Source organism: Leuciscus leuciscus (assembly GCF_965113295.1).
Source record: "Leuciscus leuciscus genome assembly, chromosome: 14".
NCBI lineage: Eukaryota > Metazoa > Chordata > Actinopteri > Cypriniformes > Leuciscidae > Leuciscus > Leuciscus leuciscus.
The window spans coordinates 21,868,383-21,884,810 of NC_138738.1; the positions used below are offsets into that span (position 1 = coordinate 21,868,383).

Consider the following 16,428-nt stretch of genomic DNA (forward strand, 5'->3'; position numbering starts at 1 on the left):
ACTGGCTATACAAGTATACATATTCAATAATTTTACAAAATAAACAGATTAAAATGTGTCAACATGCACTCCATAAATGTGACTTAGATCAGGATTTCCCAAATGAGGGTTTGTGAGAGAGCCGAAGCAGGTTTGTAAGTTGATAAAGCTAATAATTAAATTTAATGCAAAGTAAAAAAAAAAAAAAAAGTGACTGCACAATTAATTTAAATAAACTGAAATCTCAATATAGGTTAGTAGTGTGATTATCAGAGTGAAGTGCGGCACAGTGTGCAGCATCAGCATCAGAGCTCTTCGGTTCACAGTAAATGTTGCTTCTCACAAACTCCATCTCTGTATGTGCATTGAGTTTAAAGCATTACGTTTGCATTTCTGCAAAGCAATGTACACTAGGTTCACTTCATTTCACCCATTCGCACAATCTCCAACATTTCTGTGGAGAGCTTTTACAGCATTTTTACCAGTATTCTGCCAAAATAAAAGCTTATACAATATGCCATCAATATTGACTTGTTTAGGTTTAGGCAATTTGAGAATATTTATTATTATATGTAATATATATTTTTTTCAGGTCTAGGATGACACTATTACTATGCAGAAGCTTCCCCTCAGCTTCCTTAATTTTTTTTACATTTTTTTAAAGTTTCTGATAAACTGTTTGTGACCACTTCCACCTGATTTTGTTGAACAGAAACTATAGTCATTTGTCACAAAGAGCTGCGAAGATGTTTACGTCAAGATGTTCAAGAATTCACGTCGTGAAATACAGTTTTCTATTGATCAGTATTTGTATAAGAAGCATGTCATGGGCAGCCACAGTGGTGCAAGGTATGGATATGTGTAAGTATATAATTATTATTATTATATATATATTTTTGTATTTGTTAACATTAGTTAATGCACTGTGAAGTAACATGAACAAACATTGAACAGCTGTATAACGTTAACAAATATAAAAAAAATACAGTAACAAATATATTGCTCATGGTTAGTTTATGTTAGTTAACTAATGTTAACAAATTAAACATTATTGTATAGTGTTACAATTTGTTATCCAATAAAAAAATTTACTTTGGATTATATTGCTATGGCAGACCCTGCTGTAGAATACATTGTGTAGAAAAGTTAAAGGGTAACTCTCGCCAAAATTGAACCTAGGCTCTTTTTGTTAATCTACCCGAGTCAAACTTTCGTGTAAAAGCATAATTAGAATCTGGGGTGAAAGGTGGTGACAGTTATAGTAAACTTTGTGTACTCAAACAATGTAGTCAGTGCTCAAGTTCATGTGTAGAGCCCCTGGTGATACTTCGAGCACAGTTTTATGTTGTGTCAAGCCTCCTTAGTGTTTTAAGAATAGCAATTTTGATGCTATCATAGAAGTGCCCCATGCACTCCCATTCAAAATGGCATTTTGACCAAAAACGAAAATACGGTCAATCTTAAAAGTGGCGTTTCCATTCTAATTATGCTTTTACACAAAAGTTTGACTCGGGTAGATTAACAAAAAGAGCCTAGGTTCAATTTTGGCGAGAGTTACCCTTTAAGAAAAAATCAAGCATAGCCTACACAAGATAGCTTTGCAAATTAATTAGTATATTTAAGTGTTTGCAAAAAAAAAAGTCTTAATAGTTGCTTTTCTTCAAACAGTAATCAAACCTTCTGGGCATGATGTCACCATCGAGTGCGCTACTGATAAAAGTCCTCAAGATGGAGTGTACATGTACAAACAAGGAGAAAGTAAACAGCAGACACTCTTCTACTTTTACAAAGAAAATGATCTTACCTTCAAAACAGCGAACAAATCCAAAGTCCGTGTAAATGGAGAACTTCCCAACCTCAGTGTCATCCTCTTACATGTAACTGCCGAAGACATTGGGCTTTACTGGTGTGAATTTAATTTGGAAGAAAAAAATACTGTTGGCAAGTTCACTTGGTTATGGATAGGTAAGTGTATCTTATTGCATGTAAATAATTGTATTCTAAAACATGATGAGTTTATTATATTAATGTACCGCATATGTGTTTAGTATGTAAATGGTGTGAATGGGAACATTTTGATGGAGAGATTTAGAAGTAAAATCACTTTCTGATTGATATTAAATGGAAAAATGCATAGAGTATAAAAAGTATAATTCTATAATTCTCTGGCCCTGATTTTTTTTTATTCTGTCATTGAAAAAAAGAAAAAGACTGCCCAGAAGATGCTCTTCCTATTGTGAAGATCATCCCCATTGTGTGTGCTGTCATACTGTTCATCAGTGGTATCTGCTGTATGATTATGAAGGTAAGCATAAAATTAAAATCAAAATCAAAAGTAAAAACAAAACTTATGGACAACCTTATGCGTATATCTGAAGTGCATTACTGAGGTATGCTGTCAAGTGACTTTTCATTGATGCTTTTTGTTGCTTTGATGTTGAAAATCTTCTGATGTGTAATTCTTTTGCGATTTCTAAGCTCTGGGAGGATTTTAAATGTGAATTTATGCACCATTGGTTCTCAACTCTGGGCCTGGGGACCCACCATTCTTCACATTTTGTATGTCTTCTTTACTTAACACACATAATTCAGATCATCAGCTCATTGGGAAAGAACGTGAACTGAACTGAGTGCATCAGATAAAGGAGACATACTAAATGTGCACAGCAGTGGGTCCCAACAAGGAACGGAGTTGAGAACCGGAGTGAAAATAAATAGTTGAACCATATGGAAAAGATAGCCTATGATATCCTAAAGCTCTAACCTTTTGTTTACAGTAATTTTGGCTTGCCAAATGCTAAAGCGAAATATCAATACATTTCAGCAGTCTTTCTGAGAGTATATCAGGGTTACTGACTCATTACCTTGATACTGATTGAGAAAGACTCTTTAGTTTTCTGTTCATTTTTTGGCAAGCAAAAATTTAATTAAGGATTTTTCACTTTTATATCAGAAGAGCCACCATGAAATATACTTTTTCCATAATTTATTAATTTCACAATAAATCAATTCACAACACTGTAGAACAGGAGCAACACACAAGCCTTGCCGTTTCAGAGATACTCAGAGATACAAAGTTGCTCAGATCTTTATTCCTGCCCATTTCTCCTGCATTCAATACAATGAATATGATTGTTTGCTTACCATCTAATCTACCCATTCCTAAATATGTGGCCTTGTTAGGAAATGATCAACAATATTCGCTTCAATTGTGACTAGTCATTATATGTTGGCTCATCAATGTATATTACTATTGTATTGCGTGCAAAAGCTAATAAAATAACAAAAATAATAACTAAATAAAATAACATGTAGGTCAGTGGTTCCCAAACTCCCAGAAATAATGTAATTTGATGATTGGCAGCTCAAGAAACATTTCTGATTATTATCAATACAACTGTTTTTTTTTATATTTTTTTTATATATATATGCAACCACATAAAGCTACTCTCACCTTGATTATATGCCCAATATAATCCAGTATGGTGCCCAAAACCATACTGGATGTTATCCAGTGCACTCATTCCATCCCATAATGCACCGCAATAATGAGTGTACAACTGATGAACGCTCAACGGCTAGATAATACCCATAATGCATTGTGAGGGTGCATTATGGGTACTCTCGCCAGAAGATGGCACCCACAGCTGAATCATCCATCCATCCAATATCCATAGCGCTGGTCCAATGAGGCTACAGCTTAATATTGTAAGACTGTATATGATGCACAGGTTAAAAATCACAAGGAAACCATTGCAGATCTTAAGGCTATAAGCTAAATACTAAGTCCATGTCTCCCAAAACGCTTAACAGCAATGGGACTAAGAAGCATGTTTGCAATGATTCTGTTTGTATTTTCAAATTTGTTATTGTGCTTAACACATTGTGCTCATATAACACACTTTATAGTTGTTTGTGCCACTATATGTGCACATATAGGCCGCTGTCGGTAGCCCAAAAAGAGGCCTAGAAATAGGGTTTCTTTCCAACAAGTGGGGCACTACCTACTTTTTTATATTTAACATCAGAAATATATAGAGATTCCTTAGGAAAAAGTTCTCCACACACAACCTTGCAGTTTTTGAGAAAAATGATGCTAAATGTGCCCATTTTGAAAAAAAGGGAAATGCCGAATTACCACTTGAAATACAAAATAAACCAGTTTGAAATGTGTGATAGCCTATACCTGAAGTTGCTATCTAGGGACAGTAAACATGATAAGATTATCAAGAAAACTTCTACTGTAGCATTAACATCCCAATTACTTCTCATTATGTTTTTCCCATTCTAAGGTAATATTTGAGGTAAAATCTTAATAACAAATAGAATTAAGCCAAAATCTAATAACATAGCTGCCAACTCTCACGAATTCACCGTAAGACTCACGCAATTGACACTTTTCACACGCCACACATCCATTTTCTCACGCACAGAAAAATCGCGAAGCAAAGAGGACATGGAGACCAACAGACTAGACAGAGCAGGTTATGATATGAAAAAAAATCTCAGCTCTCAGATTCTGTCAATTTTATTACGAAATTCAAACAATAAATACCGTTTTGGCGTTTGTAATTGTGACGCGACAGATCCCTAGCGGCACGTGACCCGATCATCTCTACTAATAGTAAATAAAAACGACTGAACAATGTTGAAAGAAACAGTACAGCTTACCGAAATGTAGCCTATATTCTTCATACATAATATCGATCAATCAATCAAACAAAGGGGTCAATAAAACAGCTGGAGAACAATTATGTCACATAACATTTACCTCAGGAAAGCCATTTAATGGCCATAATATAGGCACGTTAGTTGGCTAGAAAAAGAGCTATAGAGAGTATTTTGCTAAATATGTGTACTATATTACATATTTATTATATTTGTACTTATATCATTAAATAAAGTTGTTATTATAATAAAAACACATTATATTTAATTTGAGTTATTTTTAACCTTAAATAATAGGCCTACTACCAGCTGATAGGGCTGTCTAGCCTATGTTTTTTTTTTTTCTTGAGAAAAATTAACGCCTATCTTGTGTACCTAATATTTATCCAAATGAGTCAATATTAAATCAAATCGCAAGAATTGAATTGAAATTGTGACATTTGTTTCAAGAAATTTGTAAAAAAAAAACAAAAAAACGTAGCTTACCAGAAATTGTACCATATAAACATTGTAACATGTTGTCACTAAACCTAATAAAATTCAGTTTAGTTACTAAAATGTTTTGACAATCACAATACACATTGTGATGCAATTTTTTTTTTTTTTTTTGCATACACGAGCAGTAACTGCACTACATGTACATATTCACAGGAATGATTATTGTAAACAAGATTTAATTTTGATTTATTTATATTAAATATATGTCCTATATAAATTTTATTATCATATACACATCACTAAATATCAAGATCACTGTCCTCACTATCAGATTCACACACACACTAACCCGACCCCTAAACCTACCCATCTCTCTCTCACACTCAGACACACAGATACACACACACTAAAGGCCTCATTATACTTCTGCGTCGGACCTACGCCGGAGCCTATACGCAGTGGCGCCTCCAGGATTTTTTTCATAGGGTGGCCGAAAGGGGCCAGCAAAAATGTTAGGGTGGCACAATACCAGGGCTTAATTTGAGCCGTTCCGTCACCTCCGACATTGGATCCGGAACCTTTTTTATTGCATCCGGCACCTCCTGTGTCACTAAAATTAATTGCCTAAATGAAAAAAAAAAAAAAAAAGACTGTTTATGTAGTGTTCAGTGTTTGTGACACATGACTTGCGCGCTTGTTGTATGAGTTGAGATTGCTGTTAGCCTCGATCGTTTCACTCAGGGGAAAAATGTCAAAAAGACAGTAAAGTTTGCTTAACTTTTTCAAATACGCTGGACAGTCAGATCCCAAACAAGCAAAAATCGTTTCCGCTGATCAAAAAGGAGACCACGGTGGACACAGTAGCCTAGTATCGATCGACATAATAGCTCGTTATTTCGACATAATAAGGGGACATTCTAATCTGCCACATTAAGCGTTCTTATAATGGTTTTCTGTGGGAGGAAAATAACGTGTAAATGCGTTCATATTATGGGCTCATCTGATTTTTTGTACATAGCATAGCTAGGGCCCTATGATTTCCGTGATGCGGAAAACGCGGACGGAATCACGGAATTTACACATGAAAACGGAATTCTCTCTTACACATGAAAAAATTTGCATATTTTTTGTTGACATATTAAATAAACGATTTTTTTACTTCCTTCTCATTTTTTTTTTTGGTTTAAAACAACAAACGTAGAAAGGTCTCCACCTAAACCCAGAGACATATAGAGTGACACCTGTCAATACAGTTAATATACAGGGATGCAAACAGCGCGCTCTTCAGTATGAGTGCAAGCGTGAACCTTTTGCGCGCTCAAGTTCGATATTTCAAATGTAGGCGCGCGGCAAGCGCGCTCATAATTGAAGCGCCGACGCGCGGACGCGCTCATTTTTTCCAGGCGCAGCGAGATGAAAACACCTCAACTTTTCAGAATGCCGCAAGCGCACCGCAGTTCATGAGACAAGAACCAACATATCAACTTCACCCTTTCCGTAAAAACATTGAAATCTCAGTCAACATAAAGGATGGGGGTGCACCACAAACACTACGGGTGTTTTCCTCTTCTCCATAAATAAACCTTGTAGCAGAGCTACAGCAAGCGTTTTTCGGTGGTGGAAATCTATTAGCTAGGCTACTAAAACTTCTTTGTCGTTGTGGAGAGCAGTGCATGGTTGCATAGCAACGTCAGACGCCATGGGAAAATCGGACCGAATTTTACTATTAATAATAAAAGATAAGCTAATATGCATTTGTATTTGTAAATGTCAGTATCATTGTAAATGTTTATCTTTTTTGACATATTCGTTTTTATAAAAGTGATTTAAAGGCTTAAATATGCAAGGTTTATCTTTTTATAAAACATTCTTTGTGAAAAATGATTTAAAAGCTAATTTAAATCTTTAATTTAATACTCATCAATCCTACCTTGTAACTGTTATTTTTGGATTCTATTAGATTTGTTGAAGGTTTGGAATGTGCTTTGCTGAATATATTAACAGTTTAAATAAAAAAGCTGATTTATGAGTTTGTGCAAGTAAAATTTTAAAGGTCAATACTGCTTAGAAGTGAAAAGAAAACAAGAAAAAATCCGAAAAATCCGAAAGGGCAAAAAATTATCCAAAAAAACGGAATTTGAAAAAAATAATAAAAAGGAATTTGAGAAAAAATAAAACGGATTTTATAGGGCCCTACATAGCCTATTTGTTAGGATTTTAGTATCATAATGATTAATAAATGCACGCGCAATTATCCGTGAACTTGATTTGAACAAATGCCTTTCAACTTGTGCAAAATTCAGAATTAAATTAATGTGCAGAAATGTTTACAAATAGAGAGTATGTAGGCCTACTATACTGTTGTAGCCATTTAAAAAGCGCATTTAGTTTCATATTTGTTAAAATATTATAATGCTATTTTATTCCATTCATGTTGATTTATGAAAAGTGAACAGCACGACCGAGTAGGATAGGATGTGCAATATGAGACTTGGAGCGGGTCAGACATGATTTTGACAGTTGAAGTTGTTTTGTAGAAAGCCTTTCTTTAAAGTGAATTTCGTTTTGTATAAATTGTATCTTAATTTTAATCAATTTTTCATCAACCAATTGCCTGTATTTAACGAATAGGCTACGAAACAAATATAACGGAGGCGCCCGCGCGCTCACTTGCATTGCACGTGAACTAGAGCACATCCTAACTTAACGCAACTCAGTGTATGCCTCACACAGACATGACAAATACATCAAATACACAAACCTTGAAATGTCTTAAAACGAAATAATTCAAAACGAAAAAAAGAAAAAGGCTAGGCTACTCTCTGATTATGTAACCCACTAGGCCTATTTATGTGCATTTCTCTCTTTAGGCGCGTTCACACGGAGATGGCGATAGTCATCATCATCTTTGCAGCCGAGTCGACACTTTTAGAGAAAACACTTGTTTATTAATAAAAATCAATACACGCGTCACCGGATTTACAGATGCACGCACACATATTATTTCGAAATAACGAGATATTGTGTTGAAATAACATATTATTATTAATAATAGCCTACATCTTTTAGAATAGGTCTATTTGATTGAATGCTGAATGTTGCGCTTGTTCAATTTAATAAAATTAAAACTTTAATTGTGATCATTAACATAACTGAATATTAAATATTTAGTGGCCAAGTTTTGCGCAGCTCCACGTCAATGATCTAGCACCCACTCAGCACATGCGTTAAAAATTCTCTGGCGCTGTCCCTGCAGAGAAGCTACTTAGGCAGTGTAATTATTTTTATTTTTCTGAATTTTTTTTAGTTTAGTTACCCTTTTTTCCATGTGCTGCATGCTTCGCGGTATTGCCAACGCATTCTCATCCTTGGGCGTCATACTACTGACGCTTTTGACATTTCGTCTACATCGAACGCACATGGCACCCTTTAGCGTCAATATGAGACGCACAGAGCTTTGTTCGGTGATGGGTAGGTTTAGGTGTAGTGTAGGGATAGGGTTAGACCGCTAGGAGGCGCCTTCTGGCCCATTTCTATCTGCGTCTCATATTGACGCTAAAGGGTGCCATGTGCGTTCGATGTAGACGAAATGTCAAAAGCGTCAATATATGACGCCTTGGGATGAGAACGGGCTGGTATTGCGGCTATGGCGGCTGCACGTGTAAGTGCGCGAAGTTGCCGCAATGCACGTAAAGAGGGGGAGGGGTTGAGAGCGTATTATACAGTTCATATAATACAAGTTTATTATTATTTATTTTTAATATAGTGTTTCATTAATGTCTATGTTAATTTATAAAATAAAATCACTATACTAAAAACTCCACTCTTTCTGGTTGGGGGGGCCAATAGGGTGGCCAGTGTCATTTTGGGGGTGGCCGTGGCCCCCCCTGGCCCCCCCTTGGAGGCGCCACTGCCTATACGCCGTAGGCAACGTGTTGGTTTTAATTTATACTTCTGCGTTGTTGTCCGCGTTGACGCGCACCTAGGGAGCATGTGAAACCCCGAGGGAGGGGTTCTGGCAGACCAATCACAGCGCTTGCGTCCGCGTAGAATTGACGCGTTGTTACATTTTTGGAGAGGTGCACGTCAGGGTACGCCGAAGGGTACGCGCGCTACACACAGCCTACGACGTAGCTACGGCGGCAGTTCGACGCAGAAGTATAAATAGGCCTTAACCCGACCCCTAAACCTACCCATCTCTCTCTCTCTCTCACTCACTCTCACACACACACACACACACACACACACACACACTAACCCGACCCCTAAACCTACCCATCACACACATACACACAAGTCAAGCGTTTTTTTGTCTATAAAACGCCGATAGCAGGCCGGGTGAAACCCGTAACGTTAGTTGTTGGGACATCAGAGACCGGTTTGTCCAGGAGGGCAACATGTTTATTAGCAATAGCTAACGTTAGCTCCGTAGTGTCCGACGTTTTGAGCCATTCCTACGCACATTGCTTGATTTTTTTCCCCATCGGACTTCAGTAAAGGGCTGCGGACCGTTCCCACCATCTTTTCCGACATGAAGAATACACTTTACGAGTGTTAATCGAGCTTGATCGCCGCTATCAGATGAAGATGCGCTGCTTACGTCCTCCTCCATGTTTACATGTGCGGGATTTCGTCTGTGACCTACTTACATTTTCGATGCTGATTGGTTGAAAATCTAGCTCAACAGTTTTATATGTCTCAATACGCAGTCAATATAGTGCGCCAATAAATTACAATTTCTCATTAACAGCAGGATAATGCGTGGAGAACTTTTTGCTTGGATACCTTTTATTTACGTTGAACATATTGAGCAAAAGAAAAAGTAGTGCCCCGTTTGTCGGAACGAAACTGAACGATACAGCTCACGTACAGCGGCCTAATAAGTTTATTCTTTAAAACACGATTGGTTTAGTGTAAGTGTTGTATGAAATACTTAGATTTAAAGGTTGTAGATGCTATGCATTCTAGGCCACGTACCTTGTGTAAACTGTTTTTCGATACAGCTGCAGTAAAACCATGTACAGGAGCACAGAATTGCCACGTGGCTACAATGTGATTCACAAGACATTTGAAATCTAAAAAGAGAAACAGCAAACGTGCATCTCATCAATCCTGAAACAAAAACCTTTTCATATTCAAAGTTCCAGAGACTCTTCAGAGAACGCAGTATCTTTGAACTTTGAACAAAATTTATTAATTGTTATGTTTGAATTCATTCTGAATTACTCTGCAATTATTTTCCCAAGTAGAAACGGATTCGTGTTACCGCAATTTTTGCATCAGATTAGTGACGACTAATATTCGGCACGGATTCAAGTGTACTTGGTTTGCAAAGACGAGTTATTTCCGTTTAGAAGAGCAAAATGCTGCTTGACCAACCTAAATCTGAGTGCGTCTGTTTTACCTCTGTTTTAATTTAGTGTTACTTCAGATAAGTGTACGTGGGACACCACAGGCTTGGCCAATCCAAAGCTATTATAAGAGAAGTAAAGTTGGTCGACTAATGTCTTTAATGGTGGCCAAAACCTCTACTGAAGTAAAACGATTAAATTAAATCCAGGTAGATGCAATTCCATGGGGGCTATTAAAGTATCTTTGATTGTGTACTCTACGTGTGAATACGGCAAATCTCAGTTATATAGCCAATGACCTCTGTTTAGTGACCGAAACTGACGGGATTGTGACCGTGAGACCCACGTTTAAACAGAATGGCATGAGGACCTCTGAGCGACATAGTTTCCTAATATAAAAACGGGGAAAATATAAAGTAAAGAGTAAATAGAATAATCAAATGGCCACTTTGCCTTCATATAGTCTTTAAAAAGACTGGATGAAATGAAAAGGCATTTTAAATCTAATAAAAAAATGAAAAAAAGAAGAGAAACAGCGAATGTGCATCTCATCAGCCCTGAGCCAAAAAAACCTTTTCATATTCAAATATATTGACATGAGAACGAGCAGAGATTTGACCATGCGTTTAGAGGGACCAGAGTCCCTCATTGGCTTTCAGCTTGACTTTTGCTGTACATACAATGCACTGGCCAACACTTTGACAAATTAGTTGTTCCAGAGACTCTTCAGAGACCAGAAACAATATTATTTAGTTTATATTCTTAAATCTAATATAATTGTATTACAACTCAAATTATAATTATATTATAATCGCCAAGCAGGGCATTAATTGGAGAGGTGTGACATTAATCCTTAAAATTCTATTGCATTGGTTTGCTACCCAGTGCCAAAAGGGGATGGGGTGTGCTTTTATTTTTTGCCTTTAAAAAACACGGCCAGAAGTGTGGCACGGGTAATATCAAACCAAACCATCCTTGACTGGGGTGCACTAACTAAAATTGAATCTGATCAGAGAAGTAAATTTACAAGGAGGGTGTGAAATGCTAAACATCAGACAGAAGTACCACAGCCTTGTCTGATCTGCACTAACTAAATGTGTGAACGACACCATAAAACAGCAAATGCAGGCAACACCGAAACAGGTGAAATAATTTCTGCCCACAGATCTGGCTGTAATGAGAGCAACTTGAAGTAAAGCCATGACCATCGACCCATTGGAACTCATGACACTACGAGTGATAAAAAATTAATCGCTAATGCTCATATGACACAGCAGACTGTGAAGGCTGAACTGCAAGAGCAGATTCAGGTGTCACACAATGCACTGAAACTACAGCAATAATTCAGACTTGGTCAATGAAAGTCGGTTTCATGTGACAACTGGAATTAAAATTGCAATGGACATGATAATGGAGCAAGTAAAATAATTCCACATGTCTGAATTTGAAGTTGTTGAAAATATCAAAAGTAACTGTGGTCCTCATTTGTTTCTGTCTCAGGTTTACTTCTGCAAATTCCTTGGAGGATGGATGCCAGGATGGGCCGGATCCCACCTGGATCAAAGCCAGGACAGCGGAATTGTTGAGACTCGGGAGATGGGTGAAAAGACACTTCAAAAGTCCGTTCACACCTCACAGTAGTACATCACTGCATAAATATGGCCTCCCAGTATAGAACTGGAACTAAATTTGCAACACAATTGTTATAGATTAGATTCCACCCATCTCCTAGACATGAACACTGAACACACACCTCCATCACTATACCCTCACAGCATCATCACCTGGAATAGATCAAATCTAGCCAGGCTGAACACTACACATCATAAGAAGATACAAATGACATTGAGTCCAAAAGTGTCACTTCACTAAAGATCTATTGTCCATCCTCACACTTACAGATCCAGATAGCTTCACACACATAGGATGGTAAAGCTAATCCCATGATTACCGCCTAACAAAGACACACCTACCATGCGCTATTCACAACACACTGCCAACTTGGAAAAACACAGTAATACATATGAATTGCTACAGTCACAAATCAATAATGCAAATTCTACTAAATTTCTAAATGTTCAAACTTTCTGATTGTTATTAGGGTGGTTGGAAAATCAGAGAGCCCCTGATTTCTCAACACCACTAATAACAGAAACATTTTAAAAATGGATAGATCTGAAGTGTGAGCGCTTCAATCAATTACAAAATGTACACATTAACCCGGTCATCGACTGCAACTTAGCCAACACAAAACAAACACACACACACACACACACACACACACACACACACACACACACACACACACACACACACACACACACACACACACACACACACACACACACACACACACACACACACACACACACACACACACACACACACACACACACACACACACACACACACACACACACACACACACACACACACACACAAAACTGTTGCAGGGAATGAACAATCTCCATTCTTGTATGACTAAGCACGTTCCAAGTCACATTTGATTATTTAGATTACACCGACCTCTTGCTGCATTTCCTATGAGTAATTCAGACCAAGAATATTTAAATTCCACTACCATTTAACATCATCACAGTGGTAGTGAAGAATTGGATATTTAAAATGGGACCACCCTGCCTGACCTTAAGAAACACTTGAGACCAGATGTACCATTTGCACTTGCCATTTGACATGAACATTATATTTTATATTGAACATGACATGATTTTTGTTTTGTTGCATTATGTGTTCCTATGCATTTCCTTACGACTTTAAGTTCATATGTGCTCAATCGTGAAGTGGACATTTAAGATGCTTTTCAGGTGTCTCACACAAAGTAGTGTGGAACCAAGGAGAACCCCTTCATCCATTGAGGTCTGCCCAGACAACCGCACCGCTGAAGGTGCCAGGATTGGTCAAGAAGGGACAGATTATCATCATGGGGAAGGTGCCAGAGAAGTAGAAGTTTCTCCATGAAGGAATGACACGTCAACTGAACAAGTCACAAAGGTCCAGATTGACTCTATACACTTTGCTCACATCACAGGATCGCAGGAAGAAAACCTGAACGCATTCATCCACCTGCTGAACTCAAGCTACATACACCTGGTGAGACCAGGTGTTCTGCAGGTGAACACAGCCCTCTGAAAACTTATACAGATGCTAACATTGCAAAGTCTCACCTCCGAATCATCCTAATCTAAATTTTTTCCCCTCATCGCCCACTCCTTCTCCCTCAAGCTTAGATCACCAAAACTCACACAAGAATCTATATGTTTTAATGTGAATAATTATCATTGAGTATTATACATGTTTAGTATCATTTGAAATGTCTCAGTGCGACTGGTACATGTGTCTCATTCCCAAAGAAGTAAAACAAAAGGTAATAAGGTTTTTTAAGAGTTTAGAGATAACTGGCACACAAAGGAAGATTGTCTCTAGACAAATGGTCTCCTACCCCCAAAAGGTGTCAACTCTGAATGTAAATTCCCATTGTTAGCAGATGTTTCCATGTGAAAGAGGTTCTGTCTATATAATGAAATGTAGCAAAGGGCTCGGGGCGATTCTGTACCTCAGATCAGCCCGTGAATGCTGAGAGCCGCCGGGACTCAGCATCATGTATTTCCTAATGTCGGGTTTGCATCTCTTCTCTTTATTCCAGAGCATTTGATGTTTTTGTATTGATTATCCTTGGACTGATTATGAAATTGGCATGATACATTTACCTGACATAATAAATTGTTACATTTGATTATTCTAACTGACTTTGACATTATTTTCATTAAATTATGTTTTATTAACAAAGTTTGGGAGGAGCAGGTTCAGATAATTAACCAAATTATGCACAGCTGGAGATTAATCAGTAATCAACTCAATGACAGAGTATAAATTCACAGCAGACCTATCTCTGTTCATTGAAAGTTTGTCAGCATCCCTCCTCCACCCCATCTCCTCACTTCCAGTTCCATCAGTGTTGGGAAAGTTCACTTTCTACATGAACTAGTTCAAAGTTCAGTTCACAAATTTTAAAATGAACTAGTTCAGTTCATAGTTCAAACTTCAAAATTTTGAACTAAAGTTCTCAGTTCCAAAAAATGAACTAGTTCAGTTCTTTTTTTCCATATGTTGCTGCGAGCTATTATTTTTCAAAATGATTGCCACAGCCCATATAAAACCACAGACAGCAATTATGTTATCAGTTTTAACACTGAAACTATGTGTCAGATTTAATCTTCATATCCAATTTTAAAATCCTTATCCAACCAGGGTTTACATAGCATTGAGGGTAGGGTTGCCAACTAAACAAATGCGGGACAATCGTGCATGGTTCTTTACAGGAAAATGAGGGACACTCAAAATATTTGTAGGCTATAGGCTAGGCCAACATAACACAGTAGGCCTGTATGTCATTTCAGGTTCGTATGTGTTTAAAAGGTTTTCAGACAACACATTTGTTTTGATTAAAGTTATATTACACACAAACCATAGTTCAAAATAATAGCATTTAAATCTGAAATAGAAAGCTTTTGTAATTATTCACTACTTTTAAAGAAATTAAAGAAATGAATAGCCTACTTTTATTCAGAAAGTACATTTATAATGTTACGTTTTTTTTTATTTCGGATGAATTTACTTTGAACCTTTTATTCATCAAAGAATCCTGATTTTTTAATTTTTTTATTAATAATAATCAGAAATGTTTCTTGGGCAGCAAATCACATCAGTATATTATTCCCTCAGGACGATTTCATGCTTTCTTGCGTGGCTGGGTGTATGTTGGACTCACAATAATCACGTTGTTTGAATTTGTCAAAACTGATTTGCCGAAATCAAAACCCAGTCGGACAGTGAAAGGGATTTGCCGGTAGCGCGAGTCCGGATCGAAGCGACCCGACAGCGGAGGATTCTGTGCGCAAATCAAACAATGATTTGTCCCAAAATAATAATAAATTCTCAATTTAGAGTTTGTTATTCGTATGGTCTGGTGCGCGTGAGTGTGGACTGTGATTGGATGATGACCGGTGTGTCGTGATCAAGTGCTGCTGTTGTATCAGATTCAGTCATACATCAGTGGTTAGATCAGCGTCAATAAACGAGACAACGGAGGTTCCGAACGGGACAAATACATTTCTATAGAAATCTTGCACCCTTATGAACGAAGTTAAACTGAGAGAGCGTGCCGTTCACAGCCACCAGAATGAACGAGTTCACAGTAACGTTCATCAGGCAGTAATAGAGTACGTTCAGTTCACGTTCGCCCAAAATATGAACGAGTTCATGAACTATCGTTCAATGAACGCGTTCAGGCACAACACTGAGTTCCATCTACACTTACCAACTGGGGGAGTACTCTGGGTTCGGGCCTAACTCCGAGCACGGAGCCCTCCCCCCGGACAGCACGCCAAATACGCATAAACTTATTGTACTAATTATATGTAGATGTGAACTCGTGAAAGAGTTACAAAGAATAGTCAAACATTCGCTCACTTTTAATGATGCACGGATATCATTAAAACCTTTTCATTTATGGAGTCAGATGAAATAATGAGAAAATACATATGAGAAAATGTACTGCATTTAATCAAAAATACTTTGCCACGAGAAAAGACCTTCCCCGCTGGTCGGATGCCGGACTTTGGACCGATCGAGTGCAGGCTTACAATATCATACAGGTATAAATTCCTTCTTAATTGATTATTAAATTGTTTATTTAAGGTTTTTACAAACTATTTTCAATGACAGAGTTCAAGATCAATCTTTTCATTCCTGCTGGGTCCGTGTACTTTTTGATCATTTCATTTCCTGTTTGGAATGGAATAACGAGAAATGAAAACCAGCTCGTTTATTCGTTTTTTAGTTTAGTTTAAAAAGTTTTTTAAAAAGTTGGCTCGATTTTTCATTTTTCGTTTGTTGTTTACAAATCGGTTTATGGGTTCGATATTTCATTTGCACATGTGGGCGGGCGCTGAAACGCCGCTTTCATCTGATT

The 16,428-nt window shown here is 37.4% G+C and overlaps 1 long non-coding RNA gene across 1 annotated transcript; it reads left to right on the plus strand.

The window, feature by feature from the left end:
- The first annotated feature begins 692 nt into the window (after positions 1-692).
- Positions 693-14,202, plus strand: LOC309474470. The gene is made up of 4 exons (XR_014197301.1): positions 693-840; positions 1,648-1,944; positions 2,184-2,284; positions 11,937-14,202. It is a non-coding gene; the product is annotated as an uncharacterized lncRNA (long non-coding RNA).
- Positions 14,203-16,428: the final 2,226 nt, after the last annotated feature.